The sequence below is a fragment of the Petaurus breviceps genome, unplaced genomic scaffold (genome assembly GCF_028583685.1).
Source record: "Petaurus breviceps papuanus isolate PSGF00001 unplaced genomic scaffold, PetGlider_PUasm1.0 90925, whole genome shotgun sequence".
Lineage (NCBI taxonomy): Eukaryota > Metazoa > Chordata > Mammalia > Diprotodontia > Petauridae > Petaurus > Petaurus breviceps.
In genome coordinates, this window is record NW_027187380.1 from 24,112,424 (window position 1) to 24,129,063 (window position 16,640).

The 16,640-nt window shown below is 39.1% G+C and overlaps 1 pseudogene; it reads right to left on the bottom strand.

Moving 5' to 3' along the window:
- Nucleotides 1-3,734: 3,734 nt before the first annotated feature.
- LOC138152296 (large ribosomal subunit protein eL6-like) lies at nucleotides 3,735-4,505 on the bottom strand (annotated as a pseudogene).
- Between the last annotated feature and the right edge of the window lie 12,135 nt (nucleotides 4,506-16,640).

A 16,640-nucleotide genomic window follows, 5' to 3' on the forward strand; every position in this document is an offset into this window, starting at 1 on the left:
ATATATATATATATATATATATATATATATATATATATATATATATAAACATTTCACTTTAAAACTTTGAATTCCAGATTCTTTTCCTTCCTCCCTCATCACCCACACTTACTGGGAAGATAGGCAATTCAATATAGGTTGTATATGTGTAGCTATGCAAAACATTTCCATAGTGGATATATTGTGAAAGACTGACTATATTTCCCTCTATCCTATCCTTCCCCCTCTCCCCACCACTTGTTCTGTTATTTATTTTGACCGTGTCCCTTTTCAAAAATATGTGCTTCTAACTTCCCTTCCCCCCAACCTGCCTTCCCCTCCATCATCCCCCCTCTCATTAAGCCTACTTTTTTTTTTAATTAAGCAATTGGGGTTAAGTAACTTGCTCAAGGTTACACAGCCAGTTATTTCTGGGTGTGGTGCTGAGTATCTGAGCCTGGATTTGATCCAGGTCATCCCGACACTGGAGCCGGTGCTCTTACTCGCTGAGCCACCTGGCCACCCCTAAGCAATTGGGGTTAAGTAACTTGCTCAAGGTTACATGGCCAGGTGTTTCTGGGTGGGTGCTAAGTGTCTGAGCCCGGGATTCGATCTCCAGGTCTTCTCAACACTGGAGCCAGTGCTCTTACTCGCTGTGCTACCTGGCCGCCCCAATCATTAAGCCTACTTTTCAAAAAAAATTGTTGGTGAGTTTGGAAACCCCAATTGGATTGCTCTGGCAATGGCAGTGATCCATTGGGGGATATTTCAGGTCCTTTTTGACAGAACTTTGATACAACAAAAGGCAACATTTGTTTGTGTTAAAAACATTAAAAAGCATAGGAATAAATGGACCATTCTTTAGTATAGTAAATATCAAAGATTATAACTATAAACACATTAGAGGATCAAGGAAGCAGATACCTTTCACAATTAGGTATAGAGGAAGCATGTTTAACCAAACAAGAAGTAGAGAAGATCACAGGAGATAAGATGGGCAATTTTGAATAGAACTGAAAAGTTTTTGAAAGCTGAAAAAGGACAAATAAAATAAATGCAGCTAGAATTAGAAAGAAAATAGCTAATTGGGAAAAAATCTTTACTGAAAATTTCACTGATCAAATTCTGATATCCAAGATATATAGTGAACTATTACAAATATTTAAGCACAAGAGACCTTTCTTAATAGATAAACGATTCAAAGATGTGAACATATACCGCGTTTCCCCGATAATAAGACCTATCCCAAAAATAAGCCCTCCCCTTACTGTGTAAGATTCCTCTAAAATAAGCCCTCCCCCGAAAATAAGCCCTATTGAGGTTGCTACTGTAGTGAAGGTGATCCCCTGCGCTACACGCTACATTACGGTACCCTCTGTATGCACCGTCCTCCCCCCCCAGGTGAAACGCACGCCGCGCTCCAAGCTGCATCCAATCAGAGCTGCAGCAGTGAGCGCGTCATCCTGTTCTTCCCCAGTGATTTGCTTGCTGGCGCCATTGAGAGCAGTGCCGCGGAGGAGAGCTGAGTCAGGACAACATAAGCCCTCCCCTGAAAATAAGCCCTCTGGTGTTTTTCTTTCCAAAAAAAATTAATAAGACAGTGTCTTATTATCGGGGAAACACGGGGTAGTTCTAAAAAAAAAAAAAAGAAAGCTACAACAGCCATATGAAAAAGTGCTCCAAATCATGAAAAATTAGAGGAATAGAAATTAAAACAACTCCACCCATTGGATTGTCAAAGATGACAGAAAAGGAAAATGATAATTATTAGTCAAATGATTAATGAACAGTTGGTATTACTGCTAATTGATCCAACTATTCGGGAAGGCAATTTGGAACTCTATGCAAAAAGCACTAAACTGTTCATACTCTTTGACCTACCAACACCATTACTGGATATAAACCCCAAAGAGAGGGGGAAAAAGAGAGAAAGGGCTCATATTAAAGAAAATATTTACAATTTAACTTTTTTGTTGTTGCAAAGACCTGGAAACAAAATAGGTTACTGTTAATTTGGGAATGGCTGAGCAAATTATGGTATGCTTGTATGAAGATTATTGTACTGTAAGAAATGTTGAAAAGGATGGATTAAGAGAACTATGACTAGTTCTTATATGAATAATATAATGTTATAACCCTTCATGAATGAATATAACCCTTCATATGAATTTATGCCAAGTGAAGTAAGTAGAGCTAGGAGAACAATTTATACAGTTTTCTACAACATTGCAAAGGAAAACAAATTTAAAAAAACTTAAATCTATGACCAACTTAAAACATTTTCAATCAATGCAATGAACAATCATGATTCAGAACACTAACGATAAATCATGCTTCTCATCTCTTAGAAGAGAGGTATAGAATGAGACTACTTTTTAAATATGGCCAATATATAGATTCGTTTTACTTTACTATACTTATGTATTATAAAGGATGGTTTTTATTGGGGGGGTAACAGAGAAGAAGTAAGATTAGGGATAGTGATATATGTACATATATGTCTGCCATATGTGTGTTTGGACATGCACACATACGTATATATGGGTAAACAAGAGTTGAAAAAAAATCTAGATGTTTTAGTGTAAGTGCGGTATCACCCTGCAGTGTAGCATGGAAGCCCAAAAGGCTACTGCTATGTAAGACATGATTAAGAGGTATATAGTTCCATTTTACTGTGACCTGGCATACTTGTGTTCAGCTCAATTGGACCCTTGCTGCAGCAAGGTAATCTTTCTGATTTTCCCCAATTGATTCTCTATCCCACTTCCTTCCTTCAGTGCCTGGTCTATGCTTTCTCATTTCTCCTTAGGCTCCCCTAGATACCACCAGCTGAGGACCTTCCTTTGTACTTCACACACACACACACACACACACACTCATAATGAGGCCAATGAGATCTCTCTTCTTCCCTCCTCATCCTCTACTATCTCTTTCTTCATTCCATTCTTTGATGAAAAGGTGGCCCTTCTCCTTGCAAAGGTGGACCTGTCTATATGTACTCTTGATCTGATTCCTCCATTTCTCTAACAGTTGATCCCATTGTTATTTCCACTTTTTAAACTTCTTTCTAGCTACTGTATCCTTTCCTGCTGCTTATATTCGTACCCATGTTCTACCCCTACCCTACCCCCATCACTATCCCTAATAGCTCTCATCCTATATTTTCCTTTCCTTCTCAGCTAAACTCCTTGAAAATGTTATCTGAAGGTGCATGTCTGTTGCCACTGGGGAGGCTGAGGGTGGCAAATCTTTGGAGCTCAAGAGTTCTTGAGCTATAGTGAGGTAAACTGATTAGGTGTCTATACCATATCAATATGTTGAGGGCCTTGGAGTAAGGCTCCTTACCAGGTTGCCTAAGGAGGAATAAACCAGTCCAGGTCAGAGATGGAGTAGGTTAAAGTTCCTATTTTTATCACACTGGGACTGAACCTACAAGTAGCTCTGGACTTTCCAGCCTTGCTGAGATAGGGAAAGTTGTCTTTAAAAATATAAGATAAATTTACTCTACTTCTTTCACTTGATTCTACACCCTCTTCATCCAGTGTCTGACCTCATCAATCTACTGAAACTGCTCTCTTGCAAGTTATTCATGATCTCTTAAATGCCAATTTAATGGCCTTTCCTCAATTCTCATCCTTCCTAACTTCCCTGAAGCATCTGATGCTGTTGAACACTGTTTCTTCCTGGACACATCCTTAATTTTTTTTTTATTTTAGCTATTCCAAATATTTTAATAAGAGTTAACTGCAAGACATTTAAAACACCAGTTTGTGAGGGTAAATTCCATTGGAGAGAAAATACAGAATGCAGGTAGCCATGGAGCTGAGGAATTTTCTTGATTTGGGGCAGGATCTGAGAGTCCACCATTCTCTGATCAGCCTTATGCTCCTCTGTAATCCCATATTTCTCTTTTTCTGTGTCAAAAATCTGTCCTTGGTGTCTAGGTTTATGGAGCCTCTTCTTAAAGTAAGCATCAGTAAGGTGAGATGGAATTTTTACACCCGAAAGGTTAACTCTGGTAGAGGTGGCAATGACAAATTTCTGAAGGATCCTTCTCAGAGGAACATAGTTGATGGTCAGAGGTCCAGTCACTAGCAGCAAGCCACTATCCATCTGTTTCAGGGAAACCACTGGCTTGCCCCTGTGGCGGCCAATGAGCATGATCAGAATGGTGCCTGGGGTGATGAGAGCTTGAAGTCTCCTCACATGCTGGCTGAAGGGCTTTTTGCCATGACTTTAGTAGCTTTCTAGGCACATCCTCAGTAGGGTAATACCTAGGCATTTTGTAAATCTTTACTACAGGGGTTGCCCCACTCTTATCACTAGCAGCTGGCTTTGAGATAGTAGTAGGCACCTTCTCTTGCTTTTTCCTTTCAATCTGGGTTTTTGGTGTAGCGTATTTCATCTTGTACATGGCTCACAGGGAATACATTGCAGACCTGGAGTATCTACTGATGACTTGGGCCAGGACTGGGTTCCAACTGCAATGCTTTCGAGGTTTTTTCACCACCTTTTCAGCCATATCTTCCTTTTTTGTTTTCCTTCCCCTCCCCCTTCTTTTCCTTTGGTTCCTTTGGGGGCTTTTTGTCTGTCATCTTGAGAGAAGGGAAAGGGGGAGGGGGGTGTCAGGAGGCAGGAGAGCCCTGTATACACTCCTGAGTTTTTGTGACACTGTTATCTTTTGGTTCTCTTCCTATCTGCCAGTTCCTCAAGTCTTTTTTGTTGGATCTTCATTCATGCCATGTCCTCTCCCTGTGTCTCCCACTTTCTCTCTAGTGGCACCTTTTTATTTTATTTTTCTATCTCACTTGTTTATATCATTATGGATTCAATGACCATTTCTATGCCAATGTTTCACCAGATCAACATGTATCACTAGGTGGTGCTATAGAGTTGGAGGGTTCTACTGCTTCTAGTGAATCAGATCTGAGTTACACAGAAAAATAGATTAGGGTCTGTAATAGTAATGGAATTTAAAGATCCCCCTGTATTGGCTTAGTTTTTGGATTGATTGTGTTAAAACCCAGAGCTTGTGAATCCCACTTGTGGGATGGACTTATTGATGTGAAAAGAGAGTGATGAACTGGGAGGAGCTGGTGACATAAATTTAGAGAAACACAAGCAAAGAGAGAGGCAGAAGAACTTTTTGGAAGCAGCATCTTGGAGGCAGAGAGAGATGGAGAGGATTGCTGAGGGCCAGTTTGAATTGCCCAGGACTTTTGAGAGCTGCCACTTAGAGCTGCCAAGGACTGAGGAGACATGGCTGTTATGCTGGTACTTTGTCTGTCTGCTTTGATGTTGTTTTGCCAGATTTGTCCACTGGTGAAGGACAGTCCTGTTGTTGCAGAGATCTTGAAACCTTGCTGTTGGTTCAGAGTTCCTGAGACTGTTCTGCAGACAGAGAGAGAATTCTGTCCACTGGTGAAGGACAGTGCTGTTGTTGCAGAGGTACTGGAACCTTGCTGTTGGTTTAGAGCTCCTGAGACTGTTTTGCAGACAGAGAGTGAATTGTGCCCACTGGTGAAGGCCAATGCTGTTGTTGCAGAGGTTCTGGAACCTTGCTGTTGGTTCAGAAGCCCTGAAGAAAGATCTTCTTGCTGTATGTTTACATAAATCCTGGAAGAGGGTTTTGCTAATGTTTTGAGGGTTCCTAGGACTGTTCTGCAGACAGAGAATGAATTAATGAAGACATTGGCAACGTATCTTGTGGCCTTACTAAGCTTTGTCTCCCCAGGAACAAAGATTGCTGAGAACTTGCCTAGGGTCAAGATGAAGAAAAGACCTCTCTTTGGGTATTAAATGCTGTGCTTAAGCTTGCTGTAACTCTGGGGTAGATTCAGTTTTGATCCAAGGGTGGGGAACTTTTGACTTTTTTGTGCTCTGTGATTGAACAAATGAGTGTACTTTACTTATGATTGGAAACTAATCTCCATGAATGTACAGCCTAGGAGTGGAGTAGTACTTAGAAGAGGGTCTTTAGGATCGACTAAATGAATTATAATGTCTAGGGGTTGAGTAGTACTTGGAGATTATTGAATTGTACTTGGTGAATGCTGTATTTTGAATGATGCTATATTTTGATTTTCTCTGTTCTTAATTTTTCACTGAATAAAATGGAGAGCACCTATGCTGGTATTTTAGGGATTCTTTACATTAGAACTTGGGATATTACAACTTGGGAAGTTGCCTTTGCTTGGCATTACTGGGTCATAACCTAATGGAGTTGATTGAAAGGCCCAGGTTCATATTGATTTTGCCCTTGGGAGTGTAGTCACAAAATATATGAATGGTTCATGATCAAGCTCTTTGTTAAAGAAAAAGAAACTCTATAACAATGATGGGCCAGGGTGATATCCCAGCCCTGCCTTAGGAAAGGTCACTATCTCCTTTGTTGCTGCCCTATATTTTCCAATGCCCTCAAAAGTTGTTTAGAAGGAATTCATGGTCAACCAGAGACGTTTATGAGATTAGATTGTTTGGATGCAGTCTTTAACAGAATAAAAGGGCATTCTTAGAAATAGATGCCAGTTACAGCTGTCTGAGGTAAGGCAGGGGATGGGGATAAAAATAATATTCTCCATGTATTTGCTTCAAATACCTGAAAGACCAGCATGCAGAAGGGGGAATACATTAATTCTATGCTGCTTCAGATGTGGGAACGAGGATGAACAGGCAAATAAGGAGAAATGAACTTTAGCTAAACATAAGACTTTCTAGTAGTAAAAAAAAATAATAGTAAATATGATATCTTTTGAGGTAATGAGTTCTCTGTCACTGGAAATTTTCAAGGGGAGCCTGGAGGAATATCTGTCAAGAAAGCTATTAAGAGAAGTTTTTCATGGGGTAGGAGGTTATCTCAAATGTTCTCCAATTTTCCTTTCAACTCTGACATTTTATAATTCTTTATCTTATATCAAAGATTTTTAGTGTTTTGGATAAATGGATTTCCCAGTTCCACTGGTAGCAGAATGAGCAAAAGAAGAAATAACCAGGGCAGCTAGGTGGCGCAGTGAATAGAGCACCAGCCCTGAAGTCAGGAGGACCTGAGTTCAAATCTGGCCTCAGACACTTAACACTAGTTGTGTGATCTTGGGCAAGTCACTTAACCACAATTGCCCTGCCTTCCCCCCTCCAAAAAAAAGAAGAAGAAATAACCATTGCTTAGTCCCTATTCTAAGATGCTTTTAAATTAATAGTACAGGCCAACAATACAGAGAAGTCTGAATATACTTGACATGCTAGTTCATTATAGTAACTTCATTAGTCTGACAGTTAAAGCCCTTTGTGATCTAGTTCCAATTTACTTTTAGAGTTTTAATCTCATGTTACTTCCCTTCAAATAACCTTATCTCTAGTCAAACATTTTCCTATTTCCTTAGGTTTACAGGATTGAGAAATGCAGGGAATCTTAGAGATCATCACCCCTTCATTTTACAAATGAAGAAACTGAGGCCTAGAGAGTTTAAGTGACAACCTACTTGTAACACAGATAGCAAGAAGCGGAGCTGAGTCTCAAACTCAGTTCATCTGACACTAAATTTAATGTTTTTTTCTACTGCACCACATTGTGTTTACACCACTCTTTGTAATGCCCTCCCTCACCTTTAATTCTCATCTCCACCTGTTGAAATCTTATCCTCTTCTGCAAGGCTCCACTCAGAAGGTGGAGTTGTTCTATGTCTCTATGGAGTTGTTCCTAATTCCATTCCCAACCAGAGGTGATAACTCTCCTCTAAATCCTCAAAGCAATTTTTCTTCACCTTTCTCATGGCAATACTTACATCCTATGTTTTACTTTAATTATTTATATACATGGTTTAGTGGAAAGCCTGTTAAGACTTGAAAGGCTTGAGTTTGACATCTGGTTTTGTTGCTTACTACCTGTATTCTTGTAACTTATGCTTGTAACCTCTGTATACTCTGAAGTTTGGGGTGCTGACCTTTTTCCCCTGAACTAGGTAAACGATATATGTTTGATTGATTAAAGCAAGATTGTTAATGCATTTTGAGTTGCTTTCCTTTAGCAAAGCAGATCTAAGAACCTGTGTTGGCAGCCACCCTGGGGACGCTGGGGTGCTTGCTGCTACAAATGGCATCACGAACAGGATCTGCAGAGTAAAAGGAAAATATGGGGGCTGGGATAATTGTTTCCCAGTTGTGGTAGCTGTGACTCTGTGGAGCCATGAAACAGGAGAGAATAACGGCCTGCATGCTGACTTTGCTGAGCTGAGAGCAGGAATGGTGAGCTGCCTGCATCGGGACCTGGGCAGAAGCCAGGAGCGGCTGCAGCCTGCGGGAGGAGAAGGAACCCAGGAGTTCAGAATTCAGCCACCGAACAAGATAAGGACTGTGTGGCAAAGCAGGGGCACTGAATGTGTTTCCTTGCTGCATCCCACAGTTTGGAATCCCACAGGGGGAGGATGGACTTGTGACTATGGTGGGTGGGGTGAAGGGCCATGGACCCCCAAGGACCCCACCCTGTTGGTTTTATTGTCCAGCCACCCTTCAGGACATGGAAGAAGGGGCAGGAGCTGTGTGAGGGAGAGGACATACCCTTCTTCCCAAGAGAACTTTATTTGGACATTTGCTTTGAATTGAGGTGATAATGCAATGTACTTTGTGTTTGTTTAAGGCCCTGTGGCCACTTTGGTAACTTTAGTTATGTATCTTGAAAATGTGACCTAAGAGATGTTTAGTGCTAATTCAAATGTAAATTGTCTATGTTATGGGCATGAAAGATCTTGGGGCTGAATGTTATAGGAATGTAAATTCAAAGATCTTCCCTTCCCCTAGGTTAAGTGCACCTGGAGCCTGTGGTAGAAGGCTTGTTTCTCAGGAGATTCTTTGTGATTGGGCAGTGGGTCAAGTAGGTTGTTACTCTCTGAGTGAGGAGAAGGCTATATAAGCCCTGATGGGAGGCTTTGCTTTGGGGCTCACTTTGAGAAGTGTTCTGTGATTTGACCAGAGGAGACTCTGGGCAGCTATTGTTGAGAGCCCCCCTTACCCCACTTTTGAAAACCCAGATTCTGATGCTTCTGTCTCTGGTAACTGTGATTTGGTATGGATGTATGTAATGGTGGGACAGTTTGGAAGACTGTCTGCTGAAATGTTCTTGTAACTTACGCTCTGTATACTCTGAAGTTCGGGGTGCTGACCTTTTTCCCCTGAACCAGGTAAATGATATATGTTTGATTGATTAAAACAAGATTGTTAACGCATTTTGAGTTGCTTTCCTTTAGCAAAGCGGATCTAAGAACCTGTTGGCAGCCATGCTGGGGACACTGGGGTGCTTGCTGCTACAACCTGTTACCTTAAGCTAGTCATTTAACTTCCTGATGCCTCAATGATATCTATAAAATTGGGGTATCTGTGTTACCCACCACACAGAGCTGCTGTAGGAAAAGCAATTTGTAAATGCTAAATGCCAAATGAATGTAAATTAGTATGTCATCTCACCTACTAGACTATAAACTAATTTAGGGCAGGAACTGTGTATCATAGGTGCTAAATAAATATTTCTTGAATGAATGAATTCTGAATGCTATCTTATGTATTGAGTTAGCCACTCTTCCCCCTTCTGTCTCTTTCCAACTGAATTCTAACACCCTACTGATGAGACCTTTGTTCTGACAACAACTCAAGTTCATAGATGGATTCATATACTTGACCTATGCCTTTGACCATGGACTTTAAAAAGGAGGTTGAATTCACACAGGGAAGTCAGACAAAGAAGCAATGATATGGACATGCACTTAATTCACTGGAGAAACGCATTAATGAATTGATGGAAACACTGACATGAGGGAGGAATGCGTGTGCGCACACAAACACACACAATAACTAGCATCTGAAAGAAGACTCAATGATTGGCCATGAAAGATCTGATTGGTCTGTTAGTCAACAGGCATTTATTAAGTGCCTACTATGTGCCAGGCAAAGTGCTCAGCCCTAGGGATACAAAAAGAGGCAAAAGACAATCCCTGTCCTCAAGAAGATCACAATTTAATGGGGGAGACCACAAGTAAACAAATACATACAAACAAGCTACATCCAGGATAACGTGAAATAATTAGAAGAGGGGAGACACTAGAATCAAGATGGAATTTTTGTGAAACTTTAAGGAAACCAGGGAAAACAGAAGGTAGAGATGAGGAAGGAAAGCATTCCAGAGAAATGCCCAAACTAAGAGAGAGTGTTTCTTGTTCATGAAACAGCACAGAGACCAGCACCTCTGTATCAAAGAGTATGTGGTAGGGAATAAAGTATAAGAAGATGGAAGAAGGAGGAGAGGGTTAGGATATGAAGGGCTTTGAACATCAAATAGAAGATTTTGTACTTGATCCTAGAGGTTTGATTAGACCTGAGCTATAGGAAAATCACTTTGGTGACTGAATGGAGGATGGGGAGAGATAGAAAGATAGGAAGAACCCTGAGGCATGCAGACCTGCCAGCAGTCCAAGTATGAGGTGATGACGACCTATACCAGGGTGGCAGGTAGCAGTATCAAAGGAGAGAAGGGGGCATATTTGAGAGATCTTGTAAAGGTGAAAAAGCATTATGATACCTTTGACAGTAATAGATAAGTCTGGAAGGAAAGGGTTTGGGGGAAAGATAATGACCTCAGTTTTGGACATGTTAAGTATAAAATAGAGTTTACTGGACATCTAGTTAGAGATGTTTGAAAGGCAGTTGAAGCTGCAAAACCGGAGGTCAGCAGAGAGTTTAGGGCTGGATAGAGGAATTTGAGAATCCTCAGCATAGAGATGGGAATTAAATCCATGGAAGCTGATAAGATCACCAAATGAAGAGTATAGAAGGAGAAGAGAGGAAGGCCCAGGACAGAGCCCTGTGGGCCATCTATGGTTAGAAGGGGTGACTGGGAGGAGAATGAGGCAAGAGAGACTGAAGAGTAGTCTCATACGTAGGAGGAGAACCAGGAAACTAAGCAGTGGCCCAGAAACCTAGAGATGAGAGTGTCAAGAAGAGAGACCAATAATGTCAAAGACTGCAGAGAGGTAAAAAAGAATGAGAATTGAGATGTGAGAGACATCCCAAATGTGAACTTTTGTTGTAGTGTAGTGTCAGTATTTGGGGTATGAATAAAGTATAGATTATGCTTAAAATATAAGTTAACTATAGTCAGAAAATTCCTGGAAGGTTCAAAAGCAAAGGAAGTTGTTTTTAATCTTTGCTAATTTGTATTATAACATGCAGCTCACAAACATGTATGCACAAATGTATAAATATTGTAGAATGAAACTAGATAACACAGTGGGAACTCAGTTAGAGAGGGTTTCCCTAACATCACAAAAATACCACTCTAGGCAGAGAATAATCTCCAGATTCCATACTTAGTAAAGGAACACAGGGATAGGAGAATAATATTTCTTAGCTCTATGTCATAACTTCTGGAACAATCCTTTTGCAAATACATTTTTGATACAAAGTTATATGTAATGGGCCAAATAATCAGTTGTATAAAGGATTCTGACATGAGATTGTGACAATGCAGAGGCTGCAAATTTCATTGTGTTCAAAGTGTATATGAATGGAACCAGAGTGTCCTTATATCTGTAGAGCAACATCAGAATTGGTGTCAGGTATGACAACTTCAGTCAGCACATGAAACAAAACAGTGAGGATTAAGCTAGTTTTGGAGACATCTCCAAAAGATGTCAGAATACTTCTTAATAAAATTAAGTACTATACTCTAAGGACCTATGCTACAATCTTATCGGGATATTTCCACATTAAGTGTCATGCGAAAATATTTCTCTCTGGGAAAAAGTATATTCCTTTTTTTCCTGTGTTCTTTTTTTTTAAACTCCCCTTCCCTTTTTAAAGTATTAGGCTATGTCTATCTGTGATTGTACAATAGGGCTGCAGCCATTAAAAGAAAACAAAACAAACTTATTATTTATACTCTGTTTAGTGTATGGGATGGCCAAAGTTGAACACTTTATTCAGTGATCTATTTTTGTTATTAAGAAAGGATAAAATTAGCCCTAGCTTCAGTCTACTAATTAAGTCAAAAGTTATTTATTAAGCACTTACTATGTGTCAGGCACTATGCTAAGTGTTGGAAATACAAATACAAGAGAAAGAAAGCCAGTCTTTGCCCTCAAAAGAGGTTACATTCTAATGAGGGAAGACAACACATAAAAGGAAATTGAAAAGTTGTAGAGAAAGTCTAGTGCAGACAAGTAAGGAGTATAGTGTGGGGAGGAAGGAAAACATGGTTTGCTTGGTTCTCCTACTTAAAATACAGAAGCCTAGGGGACAGAGGAAACTTCTAATGTGAGAAGCAGTCCAGGGGTGGACAGTGCAGAACAATAAAGAATAATGTTATCTATATATTGAGTGATCAGCAAATGCTTATAAATACACAAACTCTTCATGTATCTCAACAAGGAATCAACTCATTCTCTTTCATAATGAAGGCTATCTGTAGGTGGTTTTCCATCTGGTCTCCTTAAAGATGGCAGATTTTAAAAGGTAAAGTACTGATTCCAATAACATTTAATTAGCTAGGGGTCTTGATTAAGCTCCAGTTCTATGAAGAACAGAATTTAAAGCAACATCTTTTGCCTTTGGTTATGTAACAGTTAAATGTTAGTTTTAATGTTAGATAAAAAGATTTAAATGTTTTTATTGGATTTTTGTTTTTTAAGACTAGGTCTTTCTACCTTGCTCAGGCTGGAAGTGCAAAAATGTTACTCACTTGCCTGGTACAATTCTGATCAGCACAGAGCTTTGTTGTATTCCATTTCTGATTTTGGCTAGTTTGTCTCTCTTAGGCGACCTGGTGGGCCTTGACTTCCAGCAGCTCACCATCTTGTGGCTGGGCTTAGTAAGAAATACCAGTTAAGCTTAAACCACTAAAACTCAGAACTCCCACATTCAAGAGTTCTACCAGCTTCCACTCTCCCCCGATAGCAGGGATTATCAGTGTGAGACACTACATCTGGCTTTGTTGAAAATTAAGAACAATAATAATATTCTTGTTTATGTTTAGGAAAATATGTATTTTATGGTCATCCAAAACTGGATGTTTTTCAGGGATTCAGATTTATTAAACATTTCATTTAAAAAATCATGATAAAATCTATTATATTCTTTGAAAGATAAACAGTGAAATATAAGTACAATGACTATTTAATGCAATAAACAGAAAACATATTGGGCATTTAGAAGATCATTTTTTTTAACTTTTCAAACTTTATTACAACTTATGTAATTGTTCAAATACAGTTATGTAATTGTTTCCTAAGTCAGGTTCTTAATTTCTGCTTTTCATAAGAATCTTTTTAACTATTGAAAAAAAGTCAAATGTAATTATCATGTTTTCCTAGTCTGAACTGACCAATTGCATATCTTTTCTGGTCTTATCAAAGAAGCTGCTGGCACAAAAACGCATACAATTTTTAGTGGGTTTTCGTTAGTTGGCTAAATGTTGATCACGCATTTTAATTTCAGTAACTTGCAATTTCTGCACTCTTTAATAACATATTTTAAAGAACAAAATTCCTATAATGACAAACTTAAAAGAAATGACCTTTCTAAACAAAATATGAAAACTGAGAAGAGACAGTTCTTTTAAAGAAACTTCGAATTAAAATGACCTCATGTTATGAAACTTTTCTCATATAATTCTTGATGTTGCTCATTTCTGTTTTGCTCTTAAGAATAAGGCTTGTACACCACTGCCATCTATGAATTGTGATGCACTTCAATAACATGGCTCTTAATTGTTCATTCAAACTCAGTTTTGTACTGTGCTTTCCGCACAGTTGCCTTTAATGAGTTTATTCATCATTACAAGCACAAGTATCTTTTAGAAGAATTTTAATCCATTTAAATAGTTCATTTAAATAGCAGCAGTCTTTTAAGACCAGAGCTCAAGTCCTCCTACCCCTTCCCTCTTTTTTCCTCTCTCTCTTTTTCTCCCTCCTTATGGATTTATTTCTCTTTTTCTCTCTTCTTCCCCTAAGTGCACCCTCAATCAGCAGTTCATTACTGATTGGAGAAATTATAGAACCTGGAGGTCAATCCTTATCTCAAAGCAGGGGTTCTTAACTTTTTTTTTGTGTCATGGACACCTTTCACAGGCTGGTGGTGCCTATGAGCTCCTTTATCAGAATAACGTTTTTAAATGCACAAAATAAAATATGAAACAAACCAATTATATTGCTATATGGTGACAAAAAATTTTTTAAAACAAAACAAATTCTTTCACTCCAAGTTAAGAACTCTTACAAAGGGCTCACTGCTCAGGGACACACTGATAACACACCCAAATAAGACTGTAAACTATGCTTTCTATCTGCCTCAACACCCAACAGATATTTAGTAATCCCAGAGCTTTATCACTGTTTAACCTGTTTCACCAGCTTCATCAGCCACCAGAAGCTGACATAATTATTTGTTGACAGGTAAATGCACAGGTGGATGATCTGGGTACAGCAGCCAAGAATAATAGCTTGAGATGTAAACCAAACTAGTTCCTTGTGACTAACACATACTCTTCACCACTTACAAGGAAGGACAAAACCTCAGACACTTTTTTAATGAGGTAGTTTTTAGAATTTATTTCCTCAGCAATTAATTTGTCCTCTATTCTATTAAATATGTGGGTGATCATCCAAGCATCTTCACCTTTATCCAAGGACTCACAAAAGACTCTACTCTTGATAGTATCCTACTTCTACTGTCCACAATTGAATTAAATTTCATTTTGTGTACCCTCTCACTTTGACTTGCACACTCACTTCAGAAAGAAAATGAATTCATGTGCTTGAGGTGAGAAGATTCACCAATATATACTCATAAATTCATAACTCTTAAAATGGAAGAAAAATGAATAGCATGACACTGTCCCAAATGTATTTATTCATGGAAGAGAACCATGCACAAAATACAAATCTGTACAAAATACTAGCTCCAAACCCAATAGAATGCAGGATAAGTCAGAAAATGTGTAGCACTTATACTAATCAACAAAACAACCTACTAACTCAATTTGTTGAGCTTGAACTCTAGTGGTTTTTCCCCTGGTCTATATGAGTCTTTTTCTTTTTCTTTGTGTGTGTGTATGTGTGTGTGTGTGTGTGTGTGTGTATAATATTGCTTGTTGTTTTGCCTTCCCATTACCCACTTAGGACTGACTGATGATTCCTGTACTAAAAATAACATATTTTTAATTGGTTCTTTTTTTTTTTTGCTTTTTGGAGGGCAATTGGGGTTAAATGACTTGCCCAAGGTCACATGGCTAGTTTTTGTGTTAAATGTCTGAGGCTGGATTTGAACTCAGGTCCTCCTGACTCCAGGGCCTGTGCTCTATTTACTGTGCCACCTAGCCACCCCTAATTGGTTCTTAATAATAACACATCTTGCAACTTTGCTTTCCTGAATATTATTTAACCAAGTGTAATAATTTATAAGGGGAAGCTAGGTGGTGCATTGGATAGAGTGCTAGGCCTAAAGTGTGGAAAAGCTGAGTTAAAATCTGGCTTCAAACACTTACTAGTTGTGTTACCCTGGGTAAGTCACTTAACCCTGTTTGCCTCAGTTTCCTCTTCTGTAATATGAGCTGGAGAAGGAAATGGCAAACCATTCCAGTATCTTTGCTAAGAAAACCCCAAATGGAGTCACAAAGAGTTGGACAGGACTTAAGAACAACAACAACAACAACAACAACAAAAACTCAATTTCTAAGGACGGGGACAGAGCTTAGACCTGTAGCTGCATTGATATGTCTCTACCAATGTACCTTTTTTGCAGCTTATACCCTTAGATCACTTCCCAGAGCCAGGAGAGGTGAAGTGATTTGCACAGCATCATACAACTAGTTATGTGGCCAGATTTGGGACTTGAACCTAGTCTTCTTGGCTTTGAGGTCAACTTTCTGCCCACTACTCTATACTATTTCTCAATTTATTCTGTATGCAAATGAATTCCATCCTCTCCAAAGGAGAGGCAGAAGCTTTTAGGGCCAGAAGTGCTATAGCAATGGGATAATTAGGTAGAATTGCCTCTCATTCTTTTCCTAGGGATACATGGGAGCAGGTTAGGTCCAGTCAAGATAAATTTGCTTAAGAATGTGTTGCCTCATAATGATGGTCCCAGAGAACTGTTTGTATTAAAGTTAGCCCTGGCATTGGAAGTGGTTATAAAGCCGATTACTTCCTTATCATTTCCATGTCTCAGTTAAAGTACAAAAAAGAGTAATTAATCCTTGGGTTTAATTACACAACAGAGATGGGTGTGGGAAACAGAAAAGAATTTTGAAAAAGTTCAAATAAACTTTCTGCCCTTGTCCTTTTACAGTAAACCAGATGATTAGGGTCTCTCTCAAGACCCAAATTTTCCGAGGGTCTTACAAAGGGACCCTGACATCACAACACAGTGCATCCAAAATGAGTTGTGGAGTCAGCTGTTTCTCAGCTACTGACACATCCTCTTAAAAGCCAAAATTTCCTCTCAAATCAAGGGGTAAAGAGCCTGTGTAGAAATGCAAGGGCATATTGGCATTTGAAGCAGAGGAGAGCTAATACTTAACTATGTATCTATAGAAACAAGATTACACTTTTTCATTAAGAGTCACCTCATTGAATACAGAAATACGCATCCTTGTACATCCTTGTCTTATTCAGGAAACTGAA